This window comes from Tenrec ecaudatus, chromosome 1 (genome assembly GCF_050624435.1).
Source record: "Tenrec ecaudatus isolate mTenEca1 chromosome 1, mTenEca1.hap1, whole genome shotgun sequence".
Lineage (NCBI taxonomy): Eukaryota > Metazoa > Chordata > Mammalia > Afrosoricida > Tenrecidae > Tenrec > Tenrec ecaudatus.
Genome location: NC_134530.1, coordinates 18,282,866 through 18,308,139, shown reverse-complemented (window position 1 = coordinate 18,308,139; position 25,274 = coordinate 18,282,866). Strand labels below are relative to the sequence as shown.

The 25,274-nt window shown below is 40.3% G+C and overlaps 1 pseudogene; it reads right to left on the bottom strand.

Annotated features, from left to right (window-relative positions):
• Positions 1 to 4,788: 4,788 nt before the first annotated feature.
• On the bottom strand, positions 4,789 to 5,710 carry LOC142446534 (olfactory receptor 7A5-like; annotated as a pseudogene).
• Positions 5,711 to 25,274: the final 19,564 nt, after the last annotated feature.

Here is a 25,274-nt window from a genome sequence, read left to right as displayed (position 1 = left end):
GCAACATATGTGCAAATGTACTTGACGCAATGGTTGTATGTAGGGATTGTATTAAGTGTTGTATGAGCCCCTCCATAAAATTATTTTTAAAAAATAGGGAGAAATGTTATAAAGACGGAAAGTATGGGTTAATTATGATTTTATATACATATTTCTTATATAGATATATTTTTTTTGTTCTGGGTCTTTGATGCCTGATACCTGATCCCATATACATCTTATGACCACATAGATATATTACAACATACACTATATCTATTATGTTGTGTGTGTATATATATATATATATATATATTATGTCGATATATATATATATCGACAACTTGTGACAACTCATCTCCTAAAGGGAGTATGGGAAAGCTGTGGAAATAACTACATTTCATAGCTTATGTTTGTTGTGGAGTGATCTCACCCATGCGTTGCTATAATGCTGGACACTTTGCCATCTGAAATTTCAAATACTAGCAATGTCACTCATGGTGAATAGATAGGATTCAGAGGGCTTTCATAGTTATACAGATGAGGAAGAAGAATGAAATGATCTTTATTTCTGACTCAAAAGCATACACCTTAAGTGGCAATATTGAAAGATTCTAAAAATAAAATATTGAACAATACAGGAAGCAGCCAAAGGAGATATAAAAACAAACAGGGTCACATTTCCAAATGAATTAGTCAATGTTCAGCCATTTCAGGCATAACACATGATTAAGAACAGCTGGAATTGAAGGAAGAAGTCGAACCTGCTCCAAAGAAAGGCATTGATGAAAAATAAAACTCCCAAAATTGATGGAATATTAATTAAAGTCTTTCAACAAGCCAATGCACCCTGCACACTTGCACACATCTAAAAGAAATTGGAAAACAGGTACCAGACCAACTGATTTGCAGATCCTTGTACCAAGTCAAAAAGAAAATGAAGCCAACACAATGTGGAAGTGATCAAGTATTGTCATTCATATCACAAACAGGTAAAATTTAGCTGAAGATAATTAACAGTGGTGATGCAGAGGATGAGAGGTGACCACAAGCCTTTAAGAGAACACAACAGTCAGAAGAAAGTAGTTCAAATCCTCAAAAAGCATGAACAAATACATATCTGGATATTAGAGTCTGCATTGATAATTACTTTACTATGAAAATTCTGCAGAAATTTGGAGAGGAGTGAGGTGCAGCATTCTGCGAAAGAGAGAGGAGAAGATGAAAGACATTCAAATGTGAAGTGGGGAGTCCGTAATAAAGAACAGAATAATGAAAAGATTCCCTTTGAACGTGAGCAAACATGGAAACGAACAGCCAAAGGGTTCCTTTTCAAGTGGCAGTTACGTCATGCAGTGTCAACGTGAGAGTATTAAGAATAAAGGGGTGGAGTTTTGCCTGTCAATCAGGCTGCAGCCATGACTACTTTTGGAGGTTTGACAAAGATAAATAGCCCACTGGAGGCGGGATAGTCTCACTGCTTTGTACTATTGATGACAAACCACATGGAGTTACTCTGATGGAGCCAAAGCCGTGGAGCTAGAGGAACCACATGGAGACCCACACCAGCACTGAGATACTATCACTACCACAGGATGCACAAGACTTTCCATCCATGAGCCTGTTATTTTCCTACATTGGACATCATTGCATGACTGCATTAGTCTAAAGGGGAATCTATGAACTAGGATCAACATGTGGGGTAATATCAGACATATGGACTTGATTGGGACGGGGCTGGGATGTTTTCTTAATGTAAAATTGCTGTCTGGTATAAAGTGGGGTACTGGAGAACCTAATCATAAAGATGGAGAATGGATGCTTCCTTGAACTCTGCCTCATGATAGTTCTGCTTTGGCTGGCCAGAGGTCAGATATGGCCATGGAGTTTACTGGATCGTTTTCTGGAAAGAATATGGAAATTTAGTTTTCATTTCTAGAAATTGCCTTTGGTTAATCTTGTCTGAAATGGTGAGAATGTATGTGATAAATGTAACTTTTAAGCTAGCTGCTTAGTAAAAATGATTGACTGAGGTCAAAATAGCTGGTAGAAGGTCCTTCCCTGGCTTCAGGAAATGCATACAGAGGTCTAAGGCCATATGGAATAAGTTAAGATAAGAATAGAATTTGATAGTTTTAAGATTGAGTTTGGGATCCAGATCTACTACTGAAGTAGTTAGTTTATTGTGCCAACCTGTCTGATAAACAGTTGTGGGGTTAATTGGAAGGGTAGAGGGATAAATGGCTCAGTGAGCCTTGCCTTTCTAGGTCTCGAGTCTCCAGCTTTCTGATGGTCGAACCAGCTTGCAGCTGCTATAACCAAGTCCCTGCTTTAGTTTTCAAGGCTCACTTCCTGCAAGACATTCCTGAGCAGAAGCCTCAGGGACCTCCCCAATGCATCCCTGGGTGCTGGAGCACCCATGTAGACACCCCTTCAGCCCTGGGATACTTACAGATTCACTGACTCGGCTCTCCTCCTGCAGTTGGCATCATTATGTTTGTTTTGTGAGATGGAGGAGGTCTTTGTGGATTGGTGTTGGACTTATGGGTTAATGGATTAATGTTTGACTTGTGTGCTTGGGGAGCACTAGGTTGGAATGTTTTCTTGATGTGTGCTTAAACTTTATATAAAACACTCTCTTATACATAAGTTTCTGTGGATTTGTTTCTCTAAAGTACCCAGACTAATACAACTAAGTTTATACTATTTTCTTCTGCCTAATGCTATAATGATAGATAAAATTGATTTGGGGGAAGTAAGAATAGAGGATTTGAAAGAATACTTGCCTTCAGCCATTAAATTAAATTCAAATGGATTCAGGGCAAGACTGCAAAGAAGGTTCTAAAAGGGTAAGCCCCACCCAGTATCTTGAGTGTTGAGGAAACTCAAGGGTGAAGAGTTTTGCCCATGGGCTGTTGACGAATTGGAATTTAATTTTTTTTCATTCAATTATTTGGGGCTGTGTTTGTATTCTTACTAAAGCTTTTAAAATGACCATTTTTTCTTCATTTTAGAGGTGTATGATATTTTATGGAATTTTTTAATAAATAGAGAAAATTACCCATTAAACCTAACTCTCAGACTTCTGATAGGCAATCATTTTAGATTTAAAACCATTATTGTTCATCATATATGCTATGTAATATAACTTAAATATTCTTCCAATAACTTTTGATGTTACAGTTCGCTTTCTAATGAATAAAAGCTATTTCTTACAGAAAAATAACTTTTCCTGACTGCTGATTTTTTACTGTATATTGTATTATTTCTTGAAGTAGGCATATTTTTAATTTTATTGTGACTAGGTCTTTTATTTGGCATTTGAGAAATGATTCCTAAGTCTTGAGCTCAACTGTTCAATTACCACTTTGTCTATTATAAGTAGTAGCAACCAATCAGCTTCTCTGTACTGCTTATTATGACACAATTGTTGAAACTGATCGATCAAACACATGAACAGCCAGCACTTCATTCCTCACCAAAAGTTAATCTGTTGGTGGTAATACTTTACATAATAATATTGTCAATTCACTTGAATAAACAGCACCCTTGTTACTAATAATAGTAGCAAATTAAGGAAGGCACAGTGAGTAACGCTTGGAGAACTTGTCAGACTTTATAAAAACTTTATAAATTCATCCATATGATTTTGTTACTCGGCAACCACGTTCAAAACAAAGGTGTTAGTTTCCTTCTCTAGAGAAGAAAAAAATCATGATATTCATAAACAGAGTAAACAGAAATATTTATATGAAGGAAATAGCTCACACAGCTATAGAAGTGGATAAATCTAGTCTGCTTCAAAACAGTGTCCGTTGTTAAACAGTAGACTTCGTCTGACCGATGTAGCTTTGTGGGTTCAGCAGTAGCAACATGGCTTCAAATGTGGATGAATTCAATGAGATTATATGAGGCTTCTCTCTGGAGATGAGAGCAAATACAAGGCTCACAGGTCAGAGAATTGGTTGCCTAAAACTCTCAGTATTGGCAGGCAATATGGCAGGCCATTTGGTTCAAGTCCAAAGAATAAGAACTCAACAAGACAGATGCAACAACAAGGCCCATCAAGAAGCATCCACATTTTCTCACAGCACCAACTTGTATGAGAATTGAGCTATACACCCAAAGGAATGTCGTTGCAACTGGATCAGGACTGTGACTTGAGTGAAGAGGTTGCAATCCACACTCATCTTCACATGGCTCATTGACTGTTAATAGCAGCCCTCACGCTGGCATTGATGACATTATGTTACAGAACATCATGAGGGATGACGAGGCCGTACCTGCCAACTCACTGAGAATACTGACCATTCTATTGATACAAGCCAACTCTCAAAAACATGCTTATAAAGTTCAAATCAAAATTCATAACAAGACTTCAATTTAAAGAAAATAATCAAGAGATCAAATGTCTCACAGCAGAATTGATCGTTAGAAACAGGCTATCCAAATAGGAATTTGAAAATTTATATCTCAGCAGTCACAGGTTTGAGAACAATAATAAGGCTATTCCTATGGGATAATTGTAGACAGGTATATTCTACATTTGGATGTTTTATGTTTCAATCTGCAGTCGCCCAAAAAGTATTTTCTGTTGAGGACAGAATGTTGATATAAATAAACACCTATGGAAAAAATATAAAGGAAACACTTGAGTATTGAATATAAAAAGAAAGCAGATTAAATTGGGATTATAAAGCAGATGTGTGCACTGAGGAAAGTATGATTTAGATATTCACAATTTTCAGCTCTCTGTCTCATCAGTAGATCGCTAATCTAGAGATTGTTCTGCTTTGTAGAGAATAATTTTCAACTGCAAAGTTTCCCTAGGGCCTGCTTTATGTCCTTGTTTCTCAGACTGTAGATAAAGGGGTTCAGCATGGGTGTGGCTACAGTGTACATCACTGAGGCGATTGCACTCGACCTGGAATTTTGAGTAGCAGCAGAACTGAGATAAATCCCAAAAGCGGTACCATAAAACAAGGAAACCACAGAGAGGTGAGCTCCACAAGTGGAAAAGGCTTTGTATTTGCCCCCAGCTGATGAAATTTTCAAAATGGACGACACAATCTTTGTGTAAGAGAAAAGGATCCCACTGAGTGGAATAACTCCCAGAAGCCCAGTTGCAAAATAAATTACTAAGGTATTAAGGAATGTGTCAGAGCAAGCAAGTTGGACTACCTGGTTAAGTTCACAGAAAAAATGGGAGATTTCCAACTCTGTACAAAAGGACAAATGCAAAAATCATTAACCCATGTAATAAAGCTTGCAGTACACTAAATAACCAGCAGGCCAGAAGCAGGAGGCCACAGAATCTTGGGTTCATGATGACCATGTAGTGCAGTGGGTGACAGATGGCCACAAACCGGTCATAGGCCATCACTGTCAAGAGGAAATGATCCAATCCTGTAAAAAGCAGGAAAAAGTACATCTGGGTGATGCAGTGTTCATAAGAAATAACTCTGCTCTGCATCTGGATGTTCAGCAGCATCTTGGGGACAGTGGTGGAGGTGAAACAGATGTCAGCAAAGGAGAGGTTGGAGAGGAAGAAGTACATGAATGTGTGGAGGTGGGAGTCTGAGGTGATGGCCAGGATGATGAGCAGGTTCCCAGTGAAGGTGACCAGGTACATAGACAGGAAGAGTCCGAAGAGGAGGGGCTGCAGCTCTGCGTCTTCTGAGAGCCCCAAAAGGATGAAATGTTGAAAATGTGTGTGGTTTCTTGGTTCCATGTAGCTGAAGAAGCTATTGGAAAAGAAAAGAGCAATTCAAACTTAGTTATAAAACTTTAACACCGGTTTAACAGATACGGTGTATATTCCATTTTAGCATGTAAATTAATTCCAATATATTATTAAGTTGAGAATGCCACAAGTCCTGAAGGCTCAATCTTTTGATAACAAACCTGACTAGCCTTCCCTTCTTAGAATCACATCTATTTTAAAAAACAATGTAAATTCTCCAACTTCCGTGAAACTTTATTTCATCATCGAACAAATATGTTCGACTAATTATTGTTTGCCAAGTATTCTCTTTTTTTTGGAATCTTTTTTTGAGGGCTAATACAGCTCTTATCACAATGCACACATACATCTTTGTGTCCAGTAAATTTGTACATAGGGTGCGATCATCACTATATTTTTAAAAATTATTTTATATGGGACTCATACAACTCTTATCACAACCCATCCATCCATCCATCGTGTGTCAAGAACATTTGGCCATTCGTTGTCTTCATCTGCTGAAAACATTTGCTTTCTACTTGAGCCCTTGGTATCAGTGCCAAATATTCTGGAAGTCACTGAAAACTGCAATGAAAATTTTAAACCATTGCCCTTATTCGATGAGTAGTAATTGCAATATTTGAGAGCTAATGAGAAGTTTGCTGAGTTTTACCACCGATATCTCCTCATCCAGAAGAAAGAAGTAAATTGAAAGGCACATGAAAAGAATGAGGCAAGGAGACTGATGGAGCCTGCCAACCTCAGTCTCCACTACTGTGGATCTGAAGAACTAGATGGTGCTGCTCTACAGATATCGTCTGCTCTGAACAATCCCAGGTTAGAAGATCTCAGATAGAATGGGTTGCAGTAGAGAGAGTTTGTGGAAAAAACCCTCAAAATCATATAGGACACCAGGCTTACTAGCCAAGAGAGACGGTTGGAAACCGGAGACTACAGAGCCCTTACCCTTCCAGTCTAAAAGTGAACTTACATTCCGCTACAATGACTAAATATTTAATATCACCAAGGCAGAAATTCCTCAAGGACAAAGTTCATAAATATAAGAAAGAGGAAATGGACACAGGAAATAAACGGATGAAGTGGGATTATAAGAGATGAGTTGAATCAGAATGTTCATGAATTACTGAATGTATAACTATTATCTTTTCTGTAAACCTTCATCTAATTCATGAAAAATTATATATTTCTGCCCTCAAATGTTCTTCTAGGAGATATATCTATATCGATATCGATATAGATATATATACACACACAAAGTGGAGGGTGAATTCCTTACTCTCACATCAACTTGATGCCAACTCATATCAACCCTATGAGGCAAGCTAGAACTGCCCCTGTGTGTTTCCAAGACTATAACTCTACATGAGTAGTTGGCCCAGCATTTCTCCTGAAGAGAGGTTAGTGAATTTGATCTGCTGACCTTGCACTTTGCAGTCCCAAAGGGTAACCATTGTGCAACCAGGGGGCCGCAAGACTATTAATAATAAGTAAATGATTTATAATTATTGCCTCTATGAAGTAAAGTAGAGCAGTGGCAAAAAAGTTGAACACCCTCGATGACATGGATGGATACAGTGGCTGCAAAAACATGTCCTCGAACACAACAATTGTGACCCTCATGCAGGATTGGGTGGACTTTCCTATTGTTTATTCATGTAGCTAGGAGTCACAACAACAAAAAGCTATACCAAGGAATGGAAATACTTCATTAGAGAACAAAACCCACTGCCTTGAATCAATGCTGACTCATAGCGACCCTCCTGCTGGTTCCTGAAACTGAAACTGTTTAAGGGAATGGGAAGCCCTGTCTTACTCCCACGGAGCTGCTGGCAGTTTCCAGCTTCAGACTGTGCAGGTCTCAGACCAGCCCATGAGCACTACTGTACCAGGGCTCCGCTTCGTTGTACAGTCATCTTTAATAAGGATGCTTTGAATAGAATATCAAAAGGTATTTATGATGATAGTCAAATGAAAAATGTGAACATATTTTATACAAAGATGGAAGTTTTACAAAGTCCTTGGTACAAGCATATTGCTCACAATTTCTGGCAATAACAAGGAGGACGGTATGAATGAGTGAAACAGGAAGCTGGATTGAGTTTCCAGTTAGGGTTAGAGAAAAAACAAGGGTCTGATGATCATGATGCCATGGAAGACACCATGACATGGGGTCTCAGAGTTCAATGAATGTTCTTAGATGGAATATTTTTATCACATCATGATACAGTGGATGGTACTGTAATAAGATTACTTGGTATTACATTATTATATATTATTCTCAGTCCTGGTGGGACAAATGGTGAAGCACTTGATTGGTACCAGAAAGGTTGCCAATTGCAGCCACATCAGAGGAGCCTCAGAGAAAAGCCTACTCGCTAGCTTCCTAAACACCCCCGCCCTGAAACCTTAGAGAGCAGTTCTGCTCTGCATGCACTCGTCTTCCAGGAGCTGGAACTAACTTGATACAAACTAACCACATTATGTTACTTGATGTTATTTGTATTTCCTAATAAAAGATGCCTACATGATACATAATTCAGCTTTACATGAAGTGGACTCTTTCTCCTGTTTGGCATAACATTTGTATGTTCTGATTATAGAAGGCAATTTAAGATGTTTGCTTAAGGTATTTGATCAATACTTCAGTCATATATTCTCCTACAGCCTCCACTTTCAACCATAATGCTGTATTATACACCTCAGCCTGAGCTGATCCAGCAGGACAAACACTCTACAAATTAGACAATTCCTTTTCCCTCTTTTGAGAACTGAATTGTATAACTCAGGGATTCTGAGGGATCAGTCATGGTCGTGGGAATATCAAGGACCAGTCAGCCCTGTCACAGAGATCCTTTGTATTGATATTGTAGCATGTAATACAGAGAGAAAGAAATCTAGTCTACTGAGAGGAAAAATAGTGTAGACAAAAAGAGAAGACAGGAGATTATTAAAAGATATGAAAGAATCACAGTAGACAGCAGCCTCCCAATCCCACAACACCCAGAACAGTAATTTAAGCAGAAAAATATTCCAAACTTTAAGACATAAAAGGATTCCTATACTCACATTATAAAGATACTGTTGAAACATCAGTAAATGATTGAAATATATATATATATATATATATATATATATATATATAGGAAAATACAAGAGATTACAGAGGCAGATTTCAACTATTTATTTTCAAAATTCTGTGTGTTTGGGAGGCAATAATTGTTTAACATATTAGAGATATGCTAATGGATTCTATCAACTTCTAGGACAGTAATGAAAATAATCCTGTACAATCTCTTCCAAAAAATAAGCTTAGGGAAAATTCCCCAAATTACTCTGTGAAGTTAGCATCAATGTCATATCATAATCACATATGGAAATTGTAGCAAAACTGCAGATCACCACCACTCAACAGAAATGCAAATATCCTCAGAAAAATACTATAAAATCAATTAAAATATCACATGAAAATAATTGTACAGTGCAAATAGTAGGAGTTGTTTCAGGAATTAAAGACTGATTCAAGATTTGAAATTCAGATTATGTAATGTGTAACATAAGCTACATTAAAAATAATCATATCAACTGAAGAACAATACGCATTTGGTAAAAATTAAAATAATTATTTGTGATTTTTTCCCCACAAACTTTTTACATTCATAAAGAACATCTATTAAAACTTGCAAACATGGATCATGCTCAATGTTGAAAAAGTAAAAAAATTTCACTTTAGTTCATGACACACTTACGGATGACCACATTTAAAGTGCTCTGGGGGTCTTAGGAAGAACAACAATGAAAAATTAGAAATCAGAAGGTGTACAGATTGGGAAGGTAAAGTAAAGTACTCTTTGTTCAGAGAAGTCATCATTGCTACAGAGAAATCCCAAAGAAACAACCATCAAAGTATACAACAGTGAAGTGTTTTCTACATATCAACAATCAAAGAAAGAACTTCAAAAAATAATAATGCGTAAGAGTTAGTCTAACAAAAGTCTAGCAAAAGTGATAGAATGTAAGCTACAAAATACTTCTAAAAGAAAAATTAAATATATATTTTGTTCATGAATTGGAAGGACCTTAATTATTCTGAAGATATAAATGCTTCACCATCTGATCTGTAGGTTTAACACAATCACAATCAAAACCCAAGTTAATTTACAACTTTTGATAAATGGATAGGTGAATAAGAAACATACCTCCCGGTTCATAAAAACAAAAAGAAATCCTGTAATAAATTGAAGCATGTGACAAATATTAGGAAAAGCCAACTGAAAGACAGTGTCTAAAATGCTTGACCAGTTTCCCTCCGCACTAACATGATCCTCAAATCAAGTAGTGCTTGTCAGCCAGAGGAGTCTAAGCAGATCATGACCCATAAATGCACTGTTGGACTTTGCATGGAAGATATTAATAACAGGGAACTACAGATGAGGCTAAAGAGAACTACCTTACTGTAGTTGCATGTTTCCTCTAATTATAAACGTGTTCAAAAAATAAAATTCAGTAAAATAAGAGACATGAGTTAAGTGAAAACCCCTTGGAAACAAGCTTCACCCAGACGCCATGACACGCGTTGGACAAGCAGAGTCACTGTGGCAACTCTCATCTTCACCATCCCTTAAATTACACTTGTGACGACAGTTTCAGAGAGGAGGTAAAGAATTAAATAAAATAACCAATTTAAAATGTCGAGCATGCCTCCACTACTCAGTGGGTTCCAGGGTGAATTATATTGCAACCCATTACTCATGACGCATCCCTCACTTCTCCTGTGCTATTTCCACCTTTTCTCTCTGCATGGATTTGACAGCAGCAACACTGGGTTGCTTGCATTGACCAGGACGATTTCTCCACATGGCGAGCCTGACTGCACACACCCTCTGCCACAGTCTCTGTACCGACTCCCCACAACTTTCAGAATGTCAATCCTGTGGTAAGAATACGGCTTTCTGTTGTCTCACTGCTGCGCGCTTGGCCACACTCATCCACCACTTCTCATTCCTGGCCTTCAATTGTCGTCAGATATGAACTAGTTCATGTCATTTCCTAAGCATAAATGACAGCTCTAATAATCATCCCAATATTGCTCCCCTCTTGTCACCTCCTTTGAGGTTCGATATGATTAAAAGTTTCTCTGTGAATTCTCCACCAAACCCCCAGAAGAGGCAGTGATATGAGCCACTTCACCAGAATGGTTGAACAATCTTAGGTCATTATTTATCTATGTATCTATTTATTTATTTATTTTAACATGTCTGTCACCCTATGAAAGCTGTGAGATTCCTGTGAGAAGGAGCAATGTCTTCCCATTTCTTTGTTTCCAGAGTATAATTTGGTGCTAAATATATATTTCATGGGTTGCAGGAGGAGCAAAATAGTTGAGTGAGGTTACGTGGATCCTTCTAACAACGTGGGTGAAAGAGATGTGGTGAGATAAGGATAAGGGCTGTTGAGAGAAAGAACTTGGCTATGCAACATGAACAGTATAATCAAGGACACTGAATTGTACAAGTAGAAGTTTTGGAATGGAGAATGTTCTGTTGTGAATATTTTTTGCCACAGTTAGAGAAAACTACATTAATAACAATGGCTACAGGGGAGAAGAAAACATTCAAAAATTGAATATAGCGACATTTTGACACCTCTTTTTGCTGTGATTGAATTACTGCATTATATAGCATGTGGATGAAGTGCTAATAAAACTGTTTTTAAAAGTTTTAAAAAAGAAGGAAATTGCATGAATGAGCCAACACCAAGAAGAAACAATAGAGAAAGAAGACATTTAGTGTATCCAGAATCATCCTCCAGAACCTGGGACTTTAACTTAGCGGGACTTTATATTATTAAAATGGCTTTATATGTTAGTGCAGTTGATACCCCCATGGCTAGCATAGTGAGGTCCCGCACTCACCCCCTGTCCCAGCACCTGTGAGGCGGCTGCAGGTCATCCATGTATTTTCGTGGAAGAGTCTGTGTCCAACGTGCTGCGTCTTCCTCGTGCTGCTGCTAAAGAGAGAAGTCGTGTCTGTAGAAAGGGCATGAGGATGTAAGTACTCGTGAGGCCTCTGGAAGATAAAACTGAGTTTCCTCACCACCTGAAATTGTCAATTCCATGAGTCGGGAGAGGCGAAGTATTTACAGTCCTGTGGCTTTAGCGGAGAAATTCCCATGAGCCTCATTAAGGAAGTAGTCCTTTGTCTTACGCACCTTCAGAAATTGACTTCTCTGGATCTCAGAGAAAAACAAACAGCAAACTCGTGCCACTTTGACCCTTTGGAGACAACTTGCAGCTCCAGGTTCAACTGTTATCCCATCGAACTCCTTCTTCCCAAGAGGTTGTCCTTTCTATTTTGGTGTTTCTAGCACACAGGGTAACCTGCAACGACTGTGCTGTGAGTGCATTTCCTTCTCTGGAGGGCTAAAGAACACAGCTGGACCTAATTCACGGAGGCCTCAGAGTTTGATGAAATATTTCTGACCATGTAGAACTCCACACAATCCAGCCACTGTATTTTTACCATATCTTTCATTATGATTAATTGACAATAACACTTGAATAAAAAGAAAGTCATCCTTGTCAGTCAGGTATTGGCAGAGAGGACTATCAAGTCATCTCAAAAAAGTGTCTAAACATCTACAGGACACAAAAAAATGAAGAGAGAAGATGTCACAGCTTTAGATTTCTACCTAGACAGGAATAGGTTCTTCTCTAACACGGTTTCATACTGTGGGAGACATGCCCAATTCCACCCCCCTGCAATGGGGTGAACACTGAGGGTGTTATATTTGCTTCTGTGGGTTTCTGAGACTGTTATCTGTTACACAAGTAAAGTCTCATGTTTACTCAGGTATTGGCAGAGAGGACAATCGAATCATCTCCAAAAGTCTCTACACATCTTCAGGAGACAAAAAATGAAGAGAGAAGATGACACACATTGGACCATTCCATACTGTGGGAGGCATGCCCGATCCGACCCCACCGCCCCGGGGGAGCACTTAGTGTGCACAGCGGAGCAGCAAGAGGAGCAAAGCAACTAAGCCCCGGTGAATACCACAAGTGGAGTTGGGGTCAGGGCCTGGCACCCCAGAACTCAACTGGAAACACTCAAAAGGTCAGCATCCAGACCTGAAACAGTGTCAGCGCTTTTCCGTTTGAGCTGTTGGTATTCTTTTTGTTTTTTTCTCATTTGGTTTTATTGCATTAGCAGTTGTGGATTTATTTTCTGTCTTCTCTTTTTGTTATGTTTTGCTCCGCTTTGTGTTTGTGTGTATTACTGTCGATCTCTACAACGTATGCGGGATGCACAATCCGGAGCAGAGAACAATGGGACCAAGGGTTCCTGGAAGACGTGGGAGAGGGATGGATTGGAGAAAAGCAGAGGTTGCCAACAAAGCCAGGGACAAGGGAAGAATAAATTCTCAAAACTTGATGGTGAGGAGGGTGTAGGATGCTTGGGGGGCTCGATCAAGGGCAATGCAGCTGAGAGGAATTATCAAAACTGACATCAATGTGGGACAGGAGGAAAGTAAAATGAAATAGAGGATAGAACTAGGATGCAAAGAAAATTTATAGAGGTATAAGTACAGATATGTATATATGTAAGTATATTTATATATAATGACAGGGGAATAGATCTATGTACATATATTATTTATAAAGTATTAGGTAGTGGATGGACACTAGGCCTCCACTCAAGTACTCCCTCAATGCAAGAACAATTTGTTCTACTAACACAGTACTCTATGATGCTCACCTTCCCTGACATGATCACTGAAGACAAAATGGGTGCATTAGCAAATGTGATGAAGAAAGCTGATGGTGGCCAGATATCTAAAGATATAGCATCTGGGGTATTAAAAGCATGAAGATAAACAAGGGGTCATCTAGCTGAGAGGCAACAAAGTCCACATGAAGATGCATACCTGTGTGATCATAAAATGTCGATGGGATCGGGTATCAGGCGTCAAAGATCCAAAACAAATCAAACAGCAATCAGATCAATAGGAATGAGGGGGAGGGCAGACTGGAAACCCAAAGCTCGTCAGTAGTCAATTGGACACGCCCTGTCAGAACAGCTACAAGGAATGGAAGTTTGTGCAGGACAGGAAAATAGACTAATTTATAAATTATCAAGGAGATATGAAGGAAGGTGGGGTGGAGGAATGAGGAGCTGATGCTAGCGGCTCAAGTAGAAAGAAAATATTTTGAAAAAGATGATGACAATGTATGTCCCGATGTGTTTGTGGAAATGGATACATGCAGGGAATGTGATAAGAATTCTAAGAGCCGCCAATGAAATAAAATAAAAATTTAGGAATATTTCATACATAAAATATTTCATTTCATAAAACAGATATGGCAATATGTAAAGAATACGACACATTTCATATAACTGAATACATTACTAGGAACCCTGGTGGCATAGCGATGATGCACTGGACTGGGATCTGAAAGGTAAGCAGTTCAAAACGACCCGCAGTCACTCTGCAGGAGAACAAAGAGACTTGCTACTCTGGCAGAGTTAAACTATCAGAAGCTCATAGGGGTAGTGCGACACCATTTTAAGGGTCCCTGTGTATCAGCTTCGACTCGATGTCAGTGAATTTGGGTTTTGGTTTGTAACATATTAATATAAATAAATTATTATATTATTAGTTACAAACATATGTTGCTAATTTGTCAGATTCATATGCTGAGCCCCAGGTTTCTGTATTATGAATGGAAAGCACAGAGAGTTGTGTATGCATGGTGTGAAGGATGCAATCTACATGAAGGTATTAGGATAGGTGAGCACAATCCTTCTGGGGACGATCCATTTAACTCAATTGCTGAAAGATGGGGAGTGCTTTTGGTTCAAAGAACAGCATGTGAGAAACTGTGAAAGTTGGGCAAAATCTTCATTCCTGAATAAATATATTTTTTTCACTTTTCAAAAAGCAAACAACAAAAAGATTGAAAACTGCCAACATAAGACTCTAGATTACAAACTGATAAGCAAATAAGAAGAAATAGACATTTGTTTTGACCGAGATAATTGGTTATTATTTGTCTCAGCATTAACATGCATTTACTAATCAGTCTTTCTAGAAAATGGCCTGTCTTTCTAAAAATTATATATAGAAATATTAACAATGATGAGATAATTCCTTTTTAATTTTTCATATTGAATTATGTAAAGGGTATTTCAGATAATCAGTTTTGTATTCAACAACTTCACTTATGAAACTTCTGAATAGCTGGTCTTGTCACCTTTTCTCTCACCTAGTTTTTTGTTCTTCTTCCTCCTGTAGGATATTGTCTTCCCCTTCACCCAAGTGAGCATCAGTCTCCCTTACAGCAGCTTGCTTTCCCTTCCCTACGTCTCCTTCCTACCCCTCGTGTGATAGGTTTCTTGTGCCAACACGGCACCTGTAAGAAGACATGATGGAGTACAGCCCGTCAATCAGGTCAGTCTGATGACCTGCCTTAGAGGCACTATGGAGATAAATAGCTCTCTGAAGGCCTCTCTCTCTCTCTCTCTCTCTCTCTCTCTCTCTCTCTCTCTCTCTCTCTCTCTCTCTGTCTCTCTCTCTCTCTCTCTGTCTCTCTCTCTTTCTGTCCCCACGTCCTCCCCCCCAGGTCTTCCTGTGTGCTGACCACCCTCAGAGCAGCTGGGGACCTGTCATGTTTCAACCGACCTCAGATCCATGCAACTTTGCTCCCAGCTTGTGATCTCCCTGAGTTCTGCATCAGTGAATGAGAGTCTAAAGAGGGAGTAATGGACTAGTATGGGACTAATGGATTGAGTTGGACTAGGCTGAGATGTCTCTTTTTCTCTTCTTAAATCATTTTATTGGGGGTTCTTATAGCTCTTATCACAATGCATGCATAAACCCGTTGTGTCAAGCACATTTGTACATATATATAACCATGATCGTTTTTAAAGCATTTCCTTTCTATTTGAGCCCTTGATGTCAGCTCCTTATTTCCCCCCTCCCCAACCATCCATCCCTCTCATGGACCCTTGATAATTTATAAATTGATAACACCCTCAACTGCCTTACACCAACCACTGTCTCCCGTTATGCACTTTTCTGTTTCTATCCCCCTAGGAAGGAGGTCATATGTAGATCATTGAGATCAATTCCCGATTTCTTCCCTCACCTTCCCCTTACCCTATCTCTATTCTCCTTATTGGTCCTGAGGATTTTATCTGTCCTAGATTCTCTGTGTTGTGAGCTCTAATGTGTAGCAGTGTACATCCTCTGGTCGAGTCAGATTTGTAAAGGAGAATTGAGATCATGATAGTGGCGAGAAGGAAGCATTAACGAATGAGAAGAAAGTTGTATATTTCTTAAGTGCTATACTGTACACTGAATGGTGCATCTCTTCCTTGTGGCCCTTCTATAAGGGAATGACCAATTTTCTATAGATCTAGTATAATCTTCCATGTGGACTTTGTTGCTTCTCAGGTACATGGCCACTTGATTTTCCTCAAGCCTTTAAGACCCCAGACTCTATATCCTTTGATAGCAGCACCATCAAGTTTCTCCATCACATTTGCTTTTGCACCCATTTTATCTTTAGGGATCATGTTGGGAAGGTGAGCATCACAGAATGCGAGATTATCAGAACAAAGTGTTCTTGAATGGAGGGTGTACTTGAAGCCCATTGTCCATCTGCTACCTTAATAGATCTATTTCCCTCTTGTTATATATAAAGATATTTACATATGTGCATGCCTGTATTAAGACCTCTATAAATGTTCTTTGCTCCTAGGTCTTTCCTCTATTTCCTCTTACTTTCTTCTTGCCCCACAATCATGTTCAGCCTTCATTCGGGTATCAGTTATTCCTCACCATTATATTGCTCTTGATTAAACTCCAATAGGCATCTTATGCCCTTCTCCCCATCGATTTTAGTTTACTTGTTGCTCCCTTGTCCTTGTATTGGTTGACACAGTTATTTCTCCTGTGTCCACCCAGAACTATAGACACCCAGAACCACCTAAATGAGGGTTGGGTAGTTAGTTATAATAAGTATATTCAATTTCTTGTCAATTCCCACCAAATGGTTCCCTCTGGAGAGGAAAATTTTCATAAAACAGTGTATCAGATGACCCATTCTAGAAAGATAGTCACCTGCTCTCGCCACTTACTCTTTTCATTACACAATGGGTTCGTCAAAATCGTGCATACCTCTTCCCTGGGAGAGGGACAGCAGAGAAGGGGGGAAGGGAGACTCCGGATAGGGCAAGATATGACAAAATAACGATGTATAAATTACCAAGGGCACATGAGGGAGGGGGGAAAGGGGAGGGAGGGGGAAAAAAAAGAGGACCTGATGCAAGGGGCTTAAGTGGAGAGCAAATGCCTTGAGAATGATTGGGGCAGGGAATGTATGGATGTGCTTTATACAATTGATGTATGTATATGTATGGATGGTGATAAGAGTTGTATGAGTCCCTAATAAAATGTAAAAAAAGAAAAGAGGAGAAAAAAATGATTAGGGCAAAGACTGTACAGATGTGCTTTATACAACTGATGTATGTATGAACTGTGATAAGAATTGTATGAGCCCCAATAAATTGTTAAAATTAAAAAAAATTTTAAAAATTGAACAATACAAGAATCAAGAAAAGAAGACATAAAAAGCAAATGGGTCATATTACCAAATGAATTACTCAATGTTCCGCCATTTAAGGTATAACACATGATCAATAACATCTGGGATTGAAGGAAGAAGTTGAGTCTGCTCTAAAGAAAGCCATTGGTGAAAAAATAAGACTCCAATAATTGATGAAATATTAACGAAAATGTTTCAACAAATAAATGCAGCCCTGCAGAATCTCACTCATCTAAAAAAATTGGAAGACAGGTACCAGACCAATGGGCTTGCAAATACTGGTACCAAGTCAAAAGGAAAGTGAACCCAACACAATCTGGAAGTAATCAAATCCTGTCATTCATATCACAAACAAGTAAAATTTTGCTGAAGATAATTAACACTGGCAATACAGAGGATCACAGGTGACCACAAATCAATAAGAGACCACAGCAGTCAGAGGAAAGTAGTTCAAATCCTCAAAAAGCATGAACAAATACATATCTGGACAGCATAGTCTGCATTGATAATTGCTTTACTATGAATATTCTGCAGAAACTTTGGAGAGTAGTGAGGGGCAGCATTCTGCAAAAGAGAGATTGGAGAAGATGAAGGACATGCAAATGTGAAGGTGGGCGCCAGTAATAAAGAAGAGGACAATGAAAAGATTCCCTGTGAACGTGACCAGACATTGACAAGAACAGGCAAAGTGTTACGCGAAAGAGTTCCTCCATGTGGCCGTTACATAATCTGATGCCAACTTGACACTATTAAGAGTGAAGTGGTAGACTTTAGCCTTTCAATCAGGCTGCAGATTGATGACCGCATTTGGAGGCATGACAAAGATAAATAGCTCAGTGGAGGCGGGACACTCTCACTGCTTTGTACTCCTGATGATAAGCCACATGGAGCTACTGTGATGGAGCGAGAGTCCTGGAGCTAGAAGAACCATATGGAAACCCAGACCAGCACTGAGATGCTTCTACTGCCTTGGGATGCATGGGAAACTTGGGACAGAGCAAAATATGACAAATTAATAATTTATAAATAATCAAGGGTTCATGAGGGAGGGTAAGGGATGAAGGAGAGGAAAAAATGAGGACCTGATGCCAGGGGATTAAGAGGAGAGCAAACGTTTTGAGAATACTGAGGGAAACGAATATACAAATGTGCTTTACACAATTGATATATGTATGGATTGTGATAAGAGTTGTATAAGCCCCTAATAAAAAGATTATATATATATGGGCTTGGGCAGCACTGGGTTGGGACATTTTCTTTTCTTTTTAAAAAAATCATTTTATTAGGGGCTCATACAATTCTTTTCACAATCCGTACATACATCATTTGTGACCCGCACATTCATACATATGTTGCCATTATCATTCTCAAAACACCTGATTTCTACTTGAGCCCTTGGAATCAGCTCCTCATTTTCCCAACCCTCTTCACTCCTGCTCCCCATGAACTCTTGATAATTTATAAATTATTATTATTTTATCATATCTTACACCATCGAATGTCTCCCTCACCCACTTCTCTACTGTCCGTCCCCCAGGGAGGAGGTTATATGTAGACCTTGTCATCTGTTCCCCCTTTCTTCCTCGCCTTCCACCCACCCTCCCAATACTGCCACTCTCAACACTGGTCCTGAGGGGTTCATCTGTCGTGGATTCCCTGTATTCCCAATTCCTATCTGTGCCAGTGTACATCCTCTGGTGCAGCCAGATATGTAAGGTAGAATTGGGATCATGATAGTAGGGGGGAGGAAGCATTTAAGAACTAGAGGAAAATTGTATATTTCATCGTTGCTACACTGCACTCTGACTGGCTCGTCTCCTCTCCGCAGTCCTTCTGCAAGGGGATTTCCAATTTCCCCCACATGGGCCCTGGGTCCCCACTCTGCACTTCCCCTCATTCACAATGCTACAACATATATATTTTTTTCGGTCTTTGACACCTGATACCTGATCCTGTAAACACCTTGTCATCTCACAGGTTGCTGTGCACCTTCCATGTGGGCTTTGTTGTTTTTCAGTTAGATGGCCCCTTGTTTATCTTCCAGTCTATGGGACCCCAGCTTCTATATATTTTTACAGCTGGGCCCCATTAGCCTATGCACTTGCTTTTTCTTCAGCGTTCGTGTCGGGGTTGGCTGGTGTGCTTCTTCCGTGTGGGCTCTGTTGTTTCTTAGCTAGATGGCCACCTGATTGTCTTTAAGTTCACAGATGCTATGCAATTTGATAGCCATCACCATCAGTTTTCTTCACCACTTTTGCTTATGCACACACTTTTTCCTCAGTGATTAGTCAGGACAGGCTAGTGTGCTAATTCCAAGTGAGATTTCCTGTCTCTCAGCTAGATGGCTGCCTGTTTATCTTCAGGTCTTTACGATTTCAGGTGCTATATCTTTGGGTAGCTGGGCACCATCAACTTTCTTCACCACGTATGCTTCAGCAATCTTGCCAGGCAGGTGAGCATCTCAGACTGCCGAATTGTTAGAACAAAGTGTTCTTGTGTTGAGGGAGTACTTGTGCAGGGGACCACTGTCCATTTGTTTTCTTAATATTCAATGTATAAATATATGAACATAGATCTATTTCCTCCTCGTCATATATAAATATATTTACATCTTTTATGCATGTATTTAAATCTCTATGACTACCCTTTGCCTCCTAGTTCTTTCCTTTATTTCTTCATACTTTCCTCTTGTCCCACTATCATACTCTGCCTTCATCTGAGTTTAGGAATTCCTCTCAGTTACATTGCCTTTGATCCAGCCCAGCCAGACCTCCCACACCCTCATTGACACTGATCTTGGATCACTTGTTGTTCCCTTGTCCCTGGGCTTGTTAACATCCTCTTCCTTTCCCCCCTGCCTTCCCTACCCCCATGTCCCACCCAGAACTGTCTACCAGTTGTTCTCGCTTCTGGGGACTTCATTGCTGTGCTCTCGCTACTGCTCTGCTCCATGCCCCCAGAGGGTGGGTTCAGTGTGGTGAGCTCATGGAGGGTACAATTCCCGCTGTGTGTCTCTAGTGTTACCCCCAATGGTGCTATGGGTCAATGAGGAATGCTGTGTCCCGTGGTGGGGCGGTCCTGTGGTCATCTCTGTGCATTGCTGTTCTGAGCAGGAACATTGTCCTCGGCTTGGTGAGCCAGGATGTGCTTCACTTTTTTTTCCCCCCTCTCCCCTCTTGTTGGTTACTGTGTGCTCTGACCTACCAGTCCCTCTTCCATTCTTCTTGAGCTGTAGATTCAGTGCTGTCTTCTGAAGGGAATTCTTCTTGCGGGGAGGGGGGTTTTGTCCACTTAGTTGGTAATGGGGCCAGCCACCCAGGCCTCTCTAAGTGTTCCCTGCTTCATGTCAGTGTGTTGCGTTCTTGTCTTGGAGCTCTGGTTTGAAGCATGATCCCTCTTTCCCTGTGGAAACACAATGAACACCCTCCCCCTGTGTGGGTTAGTCCCTGTTCCCCCAGCTACTCATACCTTTTTCCCTCATAGCTTATAATGGGCCGAGTTTAGTCTGGCCCCTACCATATTACCTGGGCCTCACCCCAGGAACATATGTATACAGTATCTTCTTCCCTATGCTCCTTTTGATTTTTTTAAACTTACCTCAGCAGACTCATGTAGTACTTGTCCTTTTGTGCTTGGCTTAATTCACTTAGCATTATTTCCTCCAGTGCTTCCCATGTTGCAATGTGTTTCATGCGTTCATCACTGCTTTTTAGGGATGCGTAATACTCCATTGTATGTATGTACCAGAGTTTTTTAATCCCTTTGTCTGTTGATGGAAATTTGGGCTGTTTCCAACTCCTTGCAATTGTGAATTGTGCCACGATGAACATTGAGGCACAGATGTCTCGCAATGGTTTGTCTTTTGTCTTTTCTGGGTATATTCCCAGTAGAGGGATTGCTGAATGAGATGGTAGCTCAATTTCCAATTGTTTTAGATTTTGCGAAATCGATTTCCATAATGGCTGTACATACCTACAGGTCCACCAGCAGTGCACAAGAGTTCCTATCTCTCCGCATCCCCTCCAACACGTGTTACTTTCTGATTTCTCGGATTGGGCTATCTTTGAGGGTGTTACGTGTTATCTCATAGTTGTTTTAATATGCACTTCTCTTATAGCTAGAGAGCTGAAGAATTTTCTCATATATTTATTGGCCATTTGGATTTCTGCCCTTGAGAACCTCCTGCTCAGGTCCTTTGCCCACCTCCTGAGTGGACAATTGCTTTTTTTTTTCTTGTTGTAGTTTAACAGTGTTTTGTAGATTTTAGGAATAAGGCCTTTGTCTGATGCGTCATTGCTACAGATTTTTTCCCATTGTGTAGTCTCTCTTATTACTCTCTTGGTGAATTCTTTCGATGTACATAAATGTTTTATTTTTAGTATGTCCCATTGGTCAATTTGTGCCTCCTCTGTGTTGGTGTCCTTCCATATTTCTGATAACCTATGTAATCCCTGTGCCAAGGTTTTCAGGTTTGTCCCAATTCCCTCATTGATGGACCTAATCGTCTGAGGTTTCACCTCAAGGTCTGTGATCCACCTTGAGCTTATTCTTGTGTATGGAGTGAGGTAAAGCTTTTGCTTCAATTTTCTGCAACTACGTATTCATTTTTTCCAGCACCATGAAGTGAAGAGTGCATCCACTTCCCATTTGACATTTTTGTGCCCCTTATCAAAGATCAGTTGTCTGTATGTTGATGATTTTATTTCTGGGTTTGAAATGCTTTTCCATGGGTCTGAATATCTGTCATTATACCAGTACCACACTGTTTTGACCACTGTGGCTGTACAGTAGGTGCAAAAGCAAGTAAAGCAAGCCCTCTGACTTTGTCCTTTTTCTTTAGGAGTTCTCTGCTAATTCTCGGTTTCTTTCCTCTCCATATGAAATTGGTAATCTGTTTTTCCACTTCTTTGAAGAAAGTTGCTAGATTTGGAAGGGGATAGCATGAATTTATGTAGGGCCTTGGGTGTAATTGACATGTTTACAATATTGAGTCTGCCAATCCACAAGCATGGGATCTCCTTCTATTTGTTGAGGTCATCCTTGATTTCTTTCAATAGTGTTTTGTAGTTTTCCTCATACAGATCTTTTGTTTTTTTTGAGTCAATTATATTCCTAGATATTTCTATTTGTATTTGGCTATTGTGAAGGGTACCCCCTTTTTGATCCCCTCTTCTGTGGCCTTGTCCAATGTGTACAGTAATGTGATAGACTTCTCTTTGTTGATCTTGTAACCTGCTACTCTGCCATATTCTTCTATTGCTTCCAGTACTCTTCTTGTGGAACTTTTAGGATTTTCCATATATAAAATCATATCATCTGCGAATAACCATAGTTTCATTTCTTCCTTCCCCAGATGAATACCTTTTATGCCCTTTCTTTGTCTTATATTGTTAGCTAGGACCTCCAGCACAATGTTAAATAGGAGTGGGGACAAGGGACATCCTTTTATACTCCCCTTTTTCAGAAGAATTGGTCTCGTCTTTTCTCCATTGACTACCACATTGACTGTTGGTTTTCATACGTAACTTGTATTATATTGAGGAATTTTCCATCCATTCCTATCTTCTTGAGGTCTTAAACATGCATTGGTGTTGGATGTTATCCAATGATTTTTCTGCTTCTATTGATATTGTCATGTGGTTCTTACATTCCTTCATGTCAATGTGACGAATCACACTAATGGTCTTTCCTATATTGAACCATCCCTGCATCCCTGGTATGAATCCCACTTGGTCATGGTGAATTATTTGTTTGATATATTTTTGTATTCTCTTGGCTAGTATTTCATTAAGGATTTTTGCATCGATATTCATTAGGGAAATTGGTCTGTAGGTCTCAATTCTTGTGGGATCGTTGCCTGGTTTAGGTATTAGAGTTATACTAGCTTCATAGAAGGAATTTGGAAGTTTGTCATCGTTTTCTATGGTCCGAAGAGTTGGTGGGACAGCGTGAGAAGGGAGAATGCAGTGAGCAAACCCCAGTAGCTTGGATTCCTATCCCACAGCTGCAGAAAGTGCTACCAGACTTGGGTCCTCTGCCTAGCAGACCTGAAGCGGTGTGATAGGATGGGAACCTACGCATGTATAGAAGAGCAAGGTGGGGGGGGGGCGCATGGAAGGGGCTGGCGGATCTGGAAGGAGTGCAGAGAAGGAGCAGGCACCTCTGGGTTTAGACCTCTGAGCATGTAGCAGTTCTGATTGGCAGTTTGTGCGGAGCACTAAGGCAGGACCACAGCTTCTTCCTTTTTCCTGGCTGTGGCGCCAGGTGCGAACGTCCCAGGAGAAAGGTGAAGGGACTGGCATGCTGGACCACAAGGGGTGCAGGGGTGGTGCCCGAATCTGGAGGCAGGGGTATGCTGGTTGGAGCACACATGCAGACCACGGACACCCTGAGGCGGGGTGGGGGTTACTAACTGGAGGTTTTTCACGGAGCACCAAGGCAGGCGCAGCTTCCACCTTGCCCTGGCTGTCCTGTGCAGCCAGTCCCACACCAGAGACCCCGGGTGTTCACACGAGCCCCGGCGATCAGGTGGGGGTCCACCTCTGGTTCTGAGAGATGTTCTGAGGGGTCTTGGGAATGGAACAGACAGATTTGATACCCCTATTTCACCACCAACTCTCCCCACTCACCAATCTCCTCTGAGTTCTGGGCTTGAGCTAACTGTCTGACAACCATCTTCCCCTGTGTCTCTGGGACGATTCCTTGATGTGCACTTAAACTTTATATATAACCCTCTCTTACACATAAGTGTCTGAGAATTTGTTTCCCTAAAGTACCCAGACTAGTACAACTAGGTTTCTACTATTTTCTTCTGCCTATTGTTATAATGATTGATATAATTTATTTGAGGGAAGTAAGAATACAAAGTTTGGAAGGATACTTAGGCCATTATATTGAAATTCAAATTGATTCAGGAGAAGACTACAAAGAGGGCTCTAAAAGGATAAGCCCCCTCCCCCAGGGTCTTGGGTGTTAAGGACATTCAAGGGTGTAGTTTAGCCCAGGGGGCTGTTGAAAAATTGGGGAGTGGGGAGGGGGGAAGGAACTCTGCCTCTTCGTATTTCAAACTATTGCTTTGTCCTAAGGCTGGAATAATTTGTAACATGGAAGGAACTCTCCACTATAGGACTGAATTGTTAAAGGGAGCCCATGGACAGGATGAAATGCTTGCTAGGTGACCAGCTGGATCCACTTGTTGAATGCAAGTAAGAGAAATGCAGCAATCAAGCGATGGGTTGAGTCTTTCCACTGACACCCGTGGACCTGGTTCATAGGGACTAGAGGAGAAAACGAGAGCAGGTTGACTGGTCTAAAGTTCATGTCCTAGCACAAGAGGGCTAGGGTTGATGAAAATTTGTGATGGGGCCCATGGTCTAAAGGCAAGGCAGCCAATGGGGCACCTTGATGAGGCTAAATAAAGCAGCCCATATTGAGTTGACCAGAACACAACAAAATGAAGAGAAGATGTTAGAGCCTGTGAACTGGTGCATATTGCAGCTGACTTTATGGATAGCCTGTTCTGATATGATTTGCTTATGAATGCTGAGGTCACAAGATTCCAACATGAATGCAGAGTCTTCATATCAAAGATTAGGATTGTCTCCTCAGAGCACAGGGTTGATAGAACACAGCAGTACAGAAATTGGATACCCAAAACGGTGGGATAAATGCATGAAGTGGTTTGCTCACAACTTTCATGGGTGATGGAGTATGTTCACAGGTTATGATGTAGGTGGTTACATTAGTATAGAATATTTTTGTTTGCTTCACCTGTAGAATGTTATGTGTAAATGAGCTGACACATGTTTTAACTTTATGCATTTTAGTTCTATCCTGTTAGATACCATTATATTATTGTTTGAAAGGTGTATATAGCCAAAGAGTTGTGTGAAAGTGTCCAGGTGACAAAGGGTGGGCTGTGGTAGTGACATAATCTGGTGCCAACTT